This window comes from Tachysurus fulvidraco, unplaced genomic scaffold (assembly GCF_022655615.1).
Source record: "Tachysurus fulvidraco isolate hzauxx_2018 unplaced genomic scaffold, HZAU_PFXX_2.0 HiC_scaffold_56_np12, whole genome shotgun sequence".
Taxonomy (NCBI): Eukaryota; Metazoa; Chordata; class Actinopteri; order Siluriformes; family Bagridae; genus Tachysurus; species Tachysurus fulvidraco.
Genome location: NW_025927133.1, coordinates 48,978 through 62,022, shown reverse-complemented (window position 1 = coordinate 62,022; position 13,045 = coordinate 48,978). Strand labels below are relative to the sequence as shown.

At 43.9% G+C, this 13,045-nt stretch overlaps 1 long non-coding RNA gene across 1 annotated transcript; it reads left to right on the top strand.

Annotated features, from left to right (window-relative positions):
* Positions 1 to 7,175: 7,175 nt before the first annotated feature.
* On the top strand, positions 7,176 to 8,608 carry LOC125140593. The gene is made up of 4 exons (XR_007139825.1): positions 7,176 to 7,237; positions 7,678 to 7,794; positions 8,228 to 8,276; positions 8,598 to 8,608. It is a non-coding gene; the product is annotated as an uncharacterized LOC125140593 (long non-coding RNA).
* Positions 8,609 to 13,045: the final 4,437 nt, after the last annotated feature.

Genomic DNA, 13,045 nt, shown 5'->3' with positions numbered 1-13,045 from the left:
GTATATAAAGATTTTGTGTAGTTCATGTTTTCAATACTAAAACTGAGTGTGTTAAGTGTGAGAAGGTTCTCTTTCTTACAGGATGGAGGGCTGCAGTATTACAGATGAAGGTTGTGCTGCTCTGGCTTCAGCTCTGAGGTCAAACTCCTCATCACACCTGAGAGAACTGGATCTGAACAATAATAAACCAGGAGAATCAGGAGTGAAGCTGCTCTCTGATCTACTGAAGGATCCACACTGTAAACTGGAGACACTACAGTGAGTTACTGACTTACTGTCTCTTTACTGTATGATATTGTGTAATATTCACTGTGTGCTGTAAAATGTCACATCTAATGTGTGTATTTATGCTTCTGTTGTTCATAAGTAATGTGTTTAAATGTGTCTGTAATTCTGTCCTGTTTTGTTTTCCAGCATTAATTATAAGACACTCACCAGGTCTGGTGTAGGACAGGAGTCTCTCCTCAGACCTTTTTCCAGGATAAAGCAGTTATGGTGGTGAAGCGTTAGAACACGTCCCACATTTCCAGCAGTTTGGGAGCTGAATCATTCATATTCAGATGTAGAAGATCCATAACAATAACTATGACTGATCACATCCTTTTATCCTCTCAGCTACAACTTCACACTTTAACATCTTTTACAATCCAAAGTCAAATCCTTTAGCCTCTTGTGGGAAAATAATTTTAAGACGTTTTAATTCAATTGTGCATCATGCTTAAGCCATATCAAGTTACAATGCCAGTTAAATTCAAAATTGATCTCTGTATTTAAGTCCTGTATATCATTAATAAAAGAGCAAATAATTAAGGAAAGGGCGAGGTAACTCAGGATATCATCTGTCACTTTGTGGCCATTTGATTCAAGGTCTGAGTCAAGAAGGGATGTCAAACATTAGAACTCATTCCTATGATAATGAAGGGTTCTGAATAAGACTGTTATGTTAATGGGATTAATGGTGGGTAAAATTCTAGGATCTGGGGTCTCATTTATCTGGGGTCTCTAAACTGTGCGTAGGATCCCTACTAAAAGTTTACGTGCGCGCAAAAGCCAAAAATGATGTACGGCAAAAAATATTCCGATTTATAAAACCGTGCGTACGCACACCTGTAAGCAATGTTCCCGCAGATGTGCGTAAGTGAACCAGCCTCATATGTACACACCCATTTTTACACGCCCATTCAACGCTCCACAACTGCATGGGCACGAGAGTGGACCTCGTTATAATGAGTTTCCTCTGCACTCTGCGGGTTTAAAAATAGGGTGAGGAGCCAGCGTCTCAGGGGCAGCCACTGGGGTAACCACTGGGGTAACCACTGGGGTAGCCACTGTCACCTGCAGGTTACAATTATATTACAAACAAAATTGTTACAGTTTCTACATTTTAATATTGTTAAACTCACCAAGAAGCCAGCCATCACGTAGCTACTGCACCTGCATTTAGTCTGTTCCCTACACTGTTATGTGTCAAGATAAAGGAATCATGTGTTGAACCAGGCCAGAGTGCCACAATGTTTGTGAGGGTCGTGTTGGAGTCACATATGATTTACACATTAATAGAATGCACATGCTTTCTGTTAACATAAGCAAATTTATTCTCAGATGGTGCCCTTATAGCAACATGTTCTCGCACAGTGTAGGGGAACCTGATGTATCTCGCACAGTGTAGGGGAACCTGATGTATCTCACATAGTGTAGGGGAACCTGATGTATCTCACACAGTGTAGGGGAACCTGATGTATCTCACACAGTCTAGGGGAACCTGATGTATCTCACACAGTGTACGGGAACCTGATGTATCGTCTCCCCATATTAAGTATACCATTCAAAACGACAGATATTATGGCACTCAGGGACGGCTGTGATATACCAGACCTATAGGGTGAGATGATTGATTCCAATAGAATTATTTCATATACAAAAAGGTTTTAGACACAAGGTTGAGGATTACTTATAGTTTTTTTTATATAAATAATTTACCTGTCTGCCAATTCCCGCTGGAAACAGCCGGTTGCCAAGAACCCCAGAGTGGTGAGGACTTGTATTTGGACTGGGATGGCATGGTTCCGGCGTGTTGCCCCCTCTAATACTGGACCCAATTCAACACATAATTCTAAGAGCACAGCTCTAGGGAATCTAAATCGGCTTATTAGCCAGTCATCATCATGGGCCAGGAAATCATCATGGTCCCTGAAAACTCGTTCTCTCCTTATTCTCCCATTGGCGTAATCCTCCAACAGTGCCAGCAGTGCCATCATGAAGCATTACATACCCGGGTCACCGGAGGATCTAGACTGAATTTAGACTGATCGTTAACACCTTGACAAAATCACAGAATTAATTTGTGGGCGAAAATTTAAGACGAAAATGTTATAGTGAACACATGCTTCTTCATGATGGTTTTGTAATGAACACCGTAATAGTTAGGACCGATGATGAGGAGCGATTGTGCTTCATGACTGTATTTGCAGACTTTGACATTTTATGATATATGTACATTAAGGAAAATATTTAGTTTGTACACTGTGTTCTGTAGTTCTCTAATAAAAGGGTATTTCATGCTATTCTGTATCACATGTAGTCGCACCATCTCCTCCTGTGCTCCCGTTGTGGACAATGTGACTGTAAGGCAGCGCTGAGCATTATTTTGTTTTTAAATACATTTTGAATTACGTTTGGATTTTACTAGATGTATATAGCCTAAAACAATCAGCACAAATAACACTGTTTAATTTAATCCTCATGATAATGTGGATATAACGTATGAAATGGAGTGAAAATTAAATGTCATTAATTCTTATAATCGTTCTTCTCACATGAATTTTCTACAATCTAACTTCAGTTCACGACCTCACCATCTGTGTCGCCAATTCCCTTTGTCTCCAGAATGTGCGTACGCACGTCACAAAGTTTTCTTAAAGGTGCGCACATTTTCCTGTCAAGTTTGTTTTTTATAGATCACAAACTTTGCACGCTTTATAAATGAGACCCCAGGTGCTACAGGATCTTAGTGCTGCCTTTGACACGGTAGATCACACCATACTCTTACATAGACTGGAAAACTGGGTAGGGCTTTCTGGGATGGTCCTAAAAGGGAGAGGTTACTATGTGAACATAGGTAACCATAAATCTGAGTGGACATCCATGACATGTGGAGTCCCACAGGGCTCAATTCTCGCACCGCTTCTCTTTAATTTGTATATGCTCCCAATTGGTCAAATAATGAAAAAGAACCAAATTGCTTACCACAGCTATGCAGATGACACCCAGATATACTTAGCCCTGTCCCCTAATGACTACAGCCCCATTGACTCTCTATGTAAGTGCATTGATGAAATTAACAGTCAGATGCGTCAAAACTTCCTCCAGTTAAACAAAGACAAAACCGAAGTCATTGTATTCGGAAATAAAGATGAAACTCTCAAGGTTAACACACACCTTCACTCTAGAGGTCTAAAGACACAAAATAAAGTCAGAAATCTTGGTGTAATTTTAGAGTCAGGCCTTAATTTCAGTAGTCATGTGAAAGCGATAAGCAAATCAGCTTACTACCATCTCAGAAATATAGCCAGAATTAGATGTTTTGTCTCAAGACAGGACTTAGAGAAACTTGTTCATGCTTTCATCACCAGCAGGGTGGATTATTGTAATGGACTCCTTACTGGGATCCCCAAAAAGACCATTAGACAGCTGCAGCTCATACAGAACACTGCTGCCAGAATTCTGACCAGAACCAAAGCATCTGAGCACATCACTCCAGTCCTCAGGTCCTTACACTGGCTTCCAGTTACATTTAGAATAGATTTTAAAGTATTGCTACTGGTTTATAAATCTCTTCATGGCTTAGGACCGAAATACATTATCGCCCTTACTACCAAAACAGCCTTCTTCCTCCTTAGAAACATTGCCAAGCTGAGAAACATCCTGTCTGTATCTGATGCTGAGAAGCTAGTTCATGCCTCCATGACCTCTAGACTGGACTATTGTAATGCATTACTAGGTGGTTGTTCTGCATCTTTAATAAATAGGTTACAGTTAGTCCAAAATGCAGCTGCCAGAGTTTTCACTAGGACAAGAAAGTATGACCATATAACCCCAATTTTATCATCTCTAGAATAGTCTTCCTGATAGTGTTCGAGGCGCAGACACACTTTCCCAGTTTAAATGTAGATTAAAAACTCATCTCTTTAGTCAGGCGTACACATAATACATCCCATAATATCATGCACCAGTACATCAGACCAGCACATTTTTATGAACAGCAGATATGTTAATCCCTTTCCACTGCTTCTCTCTTTGTACCCATCCCGAGGCATCCAGACACTGTACCGGCTCCCAACGTCCCCTGTGGGACGAAGCCTTTGGACGTCCACTGAGCCGAGGCTGACTCCAAGAATCCTGAGACATCTCCAGTTAGACTCTGTGGTACTCAGGAGATCAGAAGTCCTTGAACCTCACACCAATACAACATTTAACTGACTGTATATTACAATCACACCCCCAGTGTCACCCATATGAGGATGGGTTCCCCCTTGAGTCCGGTTCCTCTCAAGGTTTCTTCCTTTACCAATTTAAGGGAGTTTTTCCTTGCCACTGCTGCCTGAGTCATCTCAGACTTGCTCATAGGGGAATAAATACATACACACTGTGAACTATATACATCTAATAATAATTTAGAATTTTTATTCTGTTAATTCTTATTTCTTTTATTATTCGTTAATTCCTTTATCATTAATTATGTTTACCTTCTGCTCTGTGTTTATGTTCTGTAAAGCTGCTTTGAGACAATGTCTATTGTAAAAAGCGCTATACAAATAAACTTTAATTGAATTGAATTGAATTACAGATATGTTAATTGAATATAAACCAAGCAGACTACTCAGATCATTAGGATCAGGTCAGTTAGAGATACCAAGGGTTCACTCAAAACAAGGTGCGTCAGCATTTAGTTATTACGCCACCTATAGGTGGAATCAGCTTCCAGAAGAGATCAGATGTGCTTCAACAGTAGACACTTTTAAATCAAGATTAAAAACACATCTGTTTAACTCTGCACTTACTGAATGAGTGCCGTGCTGCTTCACACTGACTGTGCTGCTTCACCCTGACTGTGCTGCTTCACACTGACTGTGCTGCTTCACACTGACTGCGCTGCTTCACACTGACTGCGCTGCTTCACACTGACTGTGCTGCTTCCCACTGACTGCGCTGCTTCACACTGACTGTGCTTTTTATCTAAATCACTTTTACTCCCGTTTTATTCTTTTTAACATATTTTAAACTGTTTTTATTAAAATCACATTTATTTTCTTTAATTGTTCTTTGTTTTTATTATTATTTTATCGTGTGTCTTATTTCTACATATATCTTTTTTTCTCTCTTATAAATTGTTTTCTAATTTCTATGTAAAGCACTTTGAATGACCTCTGTGTATGAAATGTGCTATACAAATAAACTTGCCTTGCCTTTCCATACATCCAGCAAGAAGGGTGCTAGTAGCATTAAAAGAAAGACTGAGAGAAAACAGAAGGTCTGATAAAGGAAGGAATAATCAGAAAAATAGAACCTACAGAATGAGATCTAACCATGAGATAAAACCAGATGGAGATCTAAATCTGTGTATAGATCCAAAAGACTTAAACAAGGCCATCCAACATGAGCACTACAGACTTCCAACAAAGTCAGACATTACTAGTGCAATGAGTGGAACATGTTATTTCTCCAAACTGGATGCCTCATCAGGATTTTACCAGATAGTCCTAGATGAGAAAAGCATAAAATGATGCACCTTCAACACACCTTTCGGAAGGCATTGTCCAACGGTTTAGCAGAGAAAGGAGTTAAAATAGTGAAACACCTTCTAAAAAAAAGCCACCGAGACAGGGAGTGATCCGTACCTGGCTATTCTGAACTATAAAGCTTCACCACTGGAGAATGGACTTTCACTGGGCGGAAATGCTCACAAACAGGAAACTACAGACAAAGCTACCATCGATAAAGCATCAAATGGTACGGAGTAGGTGGGATTCTGCAAATGAAAGACAGATTAATCACTACAATAAAACACTAAGACCACTGAGCCCACTTGCCCTAGGAGAAATTGTACGAGTGACATGTGATGAACAGTGGGGACCATTGGCCAAAGTGATTAAAGAGACTATGCCCAGGTCATACGAAGTGCTAACAGAGTGTGGGACAATAATGAGGACAAACACAAGACATTTGCTAAAAGTGTCTCAGAGAGAAATAAAAATCAATGAGAGTGAGACAAATGATCCGGAAATTGCAAAGCAAAATGAACAATTAGCAATGCAAAGCAATACTAAAGAGTCTGTAACTGTAAATAGACAGGATGCTGTAGAACAAACAAAACGTCCTAAGAGACAAATAATAAGGCCAAAAAGACTAATAGACGAAAAGAGGAAATGTTACAAATTGTGGATAAATGAAAACAATTTGGTGTAATATTTGTAGTCATGGGCAGAGGAACCATTATATGTGGGTGGGACAGGACCCGCCCACTTTCTAAGACCAATAATATTGACCCGCACACTTTCTAAGACCAATAATATTGGACCCGCCGACTTTATATGACCAATAATATTGGACCCGCCCACTTTATATGACCAATAATATTGGACCCACCCACTTTTACCAATTACCACTTTTTTCTATTCAGCACATATGTCCGTTCCCTTTTCAGCGCGCCGACAGTCGAATCCATTCTGCTTGAGGAAAGTCCTAATAAATAAAACTCCATTCCGTGTTTTACCTACAGCACTGACCAAGCTGCTGCTTCCTGATATCAATGGGCGTCGGAAACATTGTGTGTGTGTGTGTGTGTGTGTGTGTGTGTGTGTGTGTGTGTGTGTGTGTGCGCGTCAGCGTCACTGTACTTCCCCCCTCTGCAGTATAAACTGTAATGAAAGTGAAAAGTAAAAGATTTGAGGAGTAAAAACACAGTAAGTATCTAAAGCTCTAATATATAAACACACTGAAGTGACACTAGATACAGAAGAGTTTTGTGGGTTTGTACTGAAGCTTTAATGTACACAGGTTGTTTTATAACTTGAAAGCGTGACTATTTCCTGTAAGTGAACTCTGTGCTGATTCAGGGTTTAATTTAACACACCGATGTTGGAGTGAAGTAAACGTGTGTCCTGCTGTAATCTGGAGAAGGAGACATGACCTCCAACATGAGTGTGTCTGGGAAACAGGACTTAAAGAAAGACGAGAGGTGACTTACTTTTACATTCACCAGTAATAAATACACACCGTCTCATGGGAACACATCTGTATCTCTAAACACTCACTAGTTAACACAGGAAGTCAACTTTAAGGTGTTTAATAGCAGTGAATATATCACTGATCTGATCTAAGAACAGTTTAGACAAATCATTCACTGAGAGAAGACTAAAAAGGACTGTGTAATGTGGAGCATAATAGCAGCAGAGCTTTGTGTCAGTGAACTCTACAGGCTTTAAGACCCAGCTGAGTCAGTTAGCTGTGATTGGGACTCCTGATATCAGTGTAATTCCTAACTTATTAAGCCTGTCTCCTGTTTGAATAAGTGTACAGACTGGATCTGAATTAAAAAGATGGAATTATTGGTGTTTAATGATGAACACATTGTTTAACAGTGCTGAGTATTAATTATTGCTGATATTTCTGTTCTAGAATGATGGAGGGAAAGAGATCAGACTCACCAGAACCCAGCTGTGTGTCCATGAAGAGTGACGACTCAATGGAACTTCCATATAACTTCAGAGCCAGAGACAGTTCTACTGATGTGAGGTCAGTATAGTGAGGTGTTTTACAGCAGTGTTCCACATGATCAAACTCACTTGTCTCACTATGAAGCCCTTCATGAGCTTTATCAGGTGTTGAAGCAGTAAAACACTAAACTGTGCAGTGCTGCAGCTCTCGGACTGGCAGTGAGGAAAAGTGCTTTATGAGTTCAGTTCAGTCTGCAGTCCCTGAGCTGGAGGGTCTGTGGTGCTACAGAAGAACATTTACACCTGGGACATTAATGACTATATAAAGATTTTATTCATTTATTCAAACATTTGTTTCTAAACATGTTGGTGTCAGTTAGGAAATCCTGAAACCAGTGTATTGTGTTAAGAGGATAGTGTTAAATATCTGTGTGTGTATTTATTAGTGTGTGATTTGTGCAGCTATGAATACATATAGTCCATATTACATGATGGGTTTTGTTTGTTCACAGACCACAAAAATCAAACATCAGCACAAATCAGCTGGACTCTATATTCAAGGTGTGTGTGTTGTGTTTAAAGTGTGTAATGTGTGTGTTGTGTTTAAAGTGTGTAATGTGTGTGTTGTATGTAATGTGTGTAATGTGTGTGTTGTGTTTAACTTGTGTAATATGTGTGTTGTGTTTAAAGTGTGTAATGTGTGTGTTGTGTGTGTGTTGTGATCCCTTGTCATGCCTTGATGTGCAGCAGCATTATGGGTAATCAGTTGTATGAGTTTTAAATGTGATAATAAAAAGAGACTTTTCTTCTTGTGATAAAATAAAAGTCTCTCTCACTGTAACATGATAATATTTAGATCTTTTCCTGTGTGTTTCTAACCAGGAGCTGGAACACAAAGTCATCACTCTGATAAAGAATGAGCTGAAGAGGTTTAGGAAGCTCCTGAGTCCAGTTTACCCAGCATGCACTGAGAGGGAGGTGGAGGATGAGGAGGATCTGCACAGTGTCAGAGACGGAACGCTGAAGATCACACTACACGTCCTGAAGAACATGAACCACACAGATCTCGCTAACACACTGCACAACAGTAAGAGCTCTGAGTCATGACTTTATTCCATCAGCTTCACTTTAGAGAGAGGAAATAGTTTTAGATATGAAGACTTTTAGTTTTACATTTAATTTTAATATCATGTTGTATCTGTTCATGGTCCGGCTTCAATAATATTTTAAATATATTTTATAACATTATAGCTACTTCTCTTCTTCTGCTTCTTCTTCTTCTTCTTCTACTACCGCTTATCCGGGGAAGGGTCGCGGGGGCAGCAATCTAAGCAGGGATGCCCAGACTTCCCTCTCCCCAGACACTTCCTCCAGCTCTTCCGGGGGAATACCGAGGCGTTCCCAGGCCAGCCGAGAGACGTAGTCCCTCCAGCGTGTCCTAGGTCTTCCCCGGGGCCTTCTCCCGGTTGGACATGCCCAGAACACCTCCCCAGGGAGGCGTCCAGGAGGCATCCGAAACAGATGCCCGAGCCACCTCAGCTGACTCCTCTCGATGTGGAGGAGCAGCAGCTCTACTCTGAGCTCCTCCCGAGTGACCGAGCTCCTCACCCTATCTCTAAGGGAGCGCCCAGCCACCCTGCGGAGGAAACTCATTTCGGCCGCCTGTATCTGGGATCTCGTCCTTTCGGTCATGACCCAAAGCTCATGACCATAGGTGAGGGTAGGAACGTAGATCGACCGGTAAATAGAGAGCTTCGCCTTGTGGCTCAGCTCTTTCTTCACCACAACAGATCGGTATATCGACCGCATCACTGCAGAAGATACACCAATCTGCCTGTCGATCTCTCGCTCCATCCTTCCCTCACTCGTAAACGAGACCCCAAGATACTTAAACTCATCCACTTGAGGCAGGAGCTCTCCACCAACCTGAAGGGGGCAAGCCACCCTTTTCCGACTGAGAACCATGGCCTCAGACTTGGAGATGCTGATTCTCATCCCCGCCGCTTCACACTCGGCTGCAAACCGTCCCAGTGCACGCTGAAGGTCCTGGTTTGAGGAAGCCAACAGGACAACATCATCTGCAAAAAGCAGAGACGAAATCCTGTGGTCCCCAAACCGGACCCCCTCCGGCCCCATACTGCGCCTAGAAATTTTGTCCATATAAGTAATGAACAGGACCGGTGACAAAGGGCAGCCCTGCCGGAGTCCAACATGCACCGGGAACAAGTCTGACTTACTGCCGGCAATACGAACCAAACTCCTGCTCCGTTCATATAGGGACCAGACAGCACTTAACAGAGGGCCCCGGACCCCATACTCCCAGAGCACCCCCCACAGGTCACCACGAGGGACACAGTCGAAAGCCTTCTCCAAATCCACAAAACACATGTGAACTGGTTGGGCAAAACTCCAATGAACCCTCCAGCAACCTGGCGAGGGTATAGAGATGGTCCAGTGTTCCACGACCGGGACGAAACCCACATTGTTCCTCCTGAATCCGAGGTTCGACTATCAGCCGAATTCTCCTCTCCAGTACCCTGGCATAGACTTTTCCGGGGAGGCTGAGGAGTGTGATCCCCCTATAGTTGGAACACACCCTCCGGTCCCCCTTCTTAAACAGAGGGACCACCACCCCAGTCTGCCAGTCCAGAGGCACTGTCCCAAACCTCCATGTGATGTTGCAGAGGTGTGTCAACCAAGACAGCCCCACAACATCCAGAGACTTGAGGTACTCAGGGCAGATCTCATCTACCCCCGGTGCCTTGCCACTGAGGAGCTTCTCAACTACCTCAGTGACCTCAGCTTGGGGAATCGACGAGTCCACAACTGAGCCCCCGCCCTCTGCTTCCTCAGTGGAAGACATGTCGGTGGGGTTGAGGAGAACCTCAAAGTATTCCTTCCACCATCCGAGGATGTCCCCAGTCGAAGTCAGCAGATTCCCACTCCCACTGTAAACAGTGTGAGCAGGGCACTGCTTCCCCCTCCTGAGGCGCCGGACGGTTTGCCAGAATTTCTTCTAGGCCAAACGATAGTCCTTCTCCATGGCCTCACCGAACTCCTCCCAGACCCGAGTTTTTGCCTCCGCAACCTCCCTTGGGATCTGATTGAAGCTCTGCCAGAGGTGGGAGTTGATCTCTCTGACCGGAGACTCTGTCAAACGTTCCCAGCAGACCCTCACAGTACGTTTGGGTCTGCCAAGTCTGTCCAACTTCCTCCCCCGCCATCGGATCCAACTCACCACCAGGTGGTGATCAGTTGACAGCTCCGCCCCTCTCTTTACCCAAGTGTCCAAGACATACGGCTTCTACGATCATCGACTTCCGACCTAGGGTGTCCTTGTGCCATGTGTACTGATGGACACCCTTATGCTTGAACATGGTGTCCGTTATGGGCAAACTGTGACTAGCACAGAAGTCCAATAACAGAACACCACTTGGGTTCAGGTCGGGGGGGCCAATCCTCCCAATCACGCCCCTCCAGGTGTCACTGTCACTGCCCATGTGAGCGTTGAAGTCCCCCAGTAGAACAACGGAGTCCCCGGTCGGAGCACTTTCCAGCACCCCTTCCAGACACGCCAAGAAGGTCGGGTACTATACACTGCCATTTGGCCTATAAGCACAAATGACCATGAGAGACCTATCCCCGACCCGAAGGCACAGGGAAACGACCCTCTCGTTCACCGGGGTGAACTCCAACACATGGTTGCTGAGCTGGGGGGCTATGAGCCCACACCAGCCAGCCGCCTCTCACCATGGGCAACTCCAGAGTAGTAGAGAGTCCAGCCTCTCTCAAGGAGTTGGATTCCAGAGCCCAAGCTGTGTGTGGAGGTGATCCCAACTATATCTAGTCGGTATCTCTCAACCTCCCGCACCAGCTCAGGCTCCTTCCCCCCCAGCGAGGTGACATTCCATGTCCCTAGTGCCAGATTCCGTGTCTGGGGATTGGGTCGCCGAGGCCCCCACCTTCGACTGCCACCCAATCCACATTGCACCGACCCCTTACGGTTTCTCCTGCAGGTGGTGGGCCCACAGGAGATCGGCCCCCCGTCGGTCTTTCGGGCTGAGCCCGGCCGGGCCCCGTGGGGCAAGACCCGGCCACCAGGCGCTCGCATACGAGCCCCAACCCCGGGCATTATGACTATTTATTACTAAACTAGTTATTACTTTGTTTAGTGGAACTCCACTCTGGGTATCAGCCAAAGTTGAAGTCCAATCTGAGAGAAAAGTTTAAAAGAATTAATGAAGGAATCTCACAGCATGGAAGCTCAGCACTTCTGAATGAGATCTACACTGAGCTCTACATCACAGAGGGTTGGAGTGGAGACGTCAGTAATGAACATGAGGTGAGACAGATTGAGGCAGCGTCCAGGAGACCAGCAACACAGGAGAAACCCATCAAATGTAATGAGCTCTTTAAAGACAAGTCCATCAGAACTGTGCTGACTAAAGGAGTTGCTGGAATTGGAAAAACAGTCTCTGTGCAAAAGTTCATCCTGGACTGGGCTGAAGGAGAAGTAAATCAGGATGTCACCTTCATGTTTCCACTTCCCTTTAGAGAGCTGAATCTGATGAAGCAGCAAAGTCTCAGTCTGATGAAACTTCTTCATCACTTTTTCCCAGAAATAAGAAAACTAAAATCAATAGACTGTGACTCCTACAAAATGGTGTTGATCTTTGATGGTCTGGATGAGTGTCGACTTCCTCTAAATTTCCAGAAGAATGAGAGATTGTGTGATGTGACAGAGTCAACCTCAGTGGATGTGCTGCTGACGAACCTCATCAAGGTGAATCTGCTTCCCTCTGCTCTCCTCTGGATAACTACAAGACCAGGAGCAGCCAATCAGATCCCTCCTGAGTGTGTAGACCAGATAACAGAGGTACGAGGCTTCAGTGATCCTCAGAAAGAGGAGTACTTCAGGAAGAGGATCAGTGATCAGAGCCTGGCTGATAACATCATCACACACCTGAAGTCTTCAAGAAGCCTCTACATCATGTGCCACATCCCAGTCTTCTGCTGGATCTCAGCCACTGTTCTGGAGAGAATGTTGGGTGGAGCAGAGGGTGGAGAGATCCCCAAGACTCTGACTCAAATGTACACACACTTCCTGATCTTTCAGATCAAACACAAGGACCAAAAGTACCATCAGAAATGTGACCCTGATCCTCAGCAGACCAGAGAGAGTATCATGGCACTGGGAAAACTGGCTTTCCACCAGCTGGAGAAAGGAAACCTGATCTTCGATAAGGAAGACCTGAGAGAGTGTGGCATTGATGTCAGAGAAGTGTCAGTGTACTCAGGAGTGTGTACCCAGATCTTCAGAGAGGAGTCTG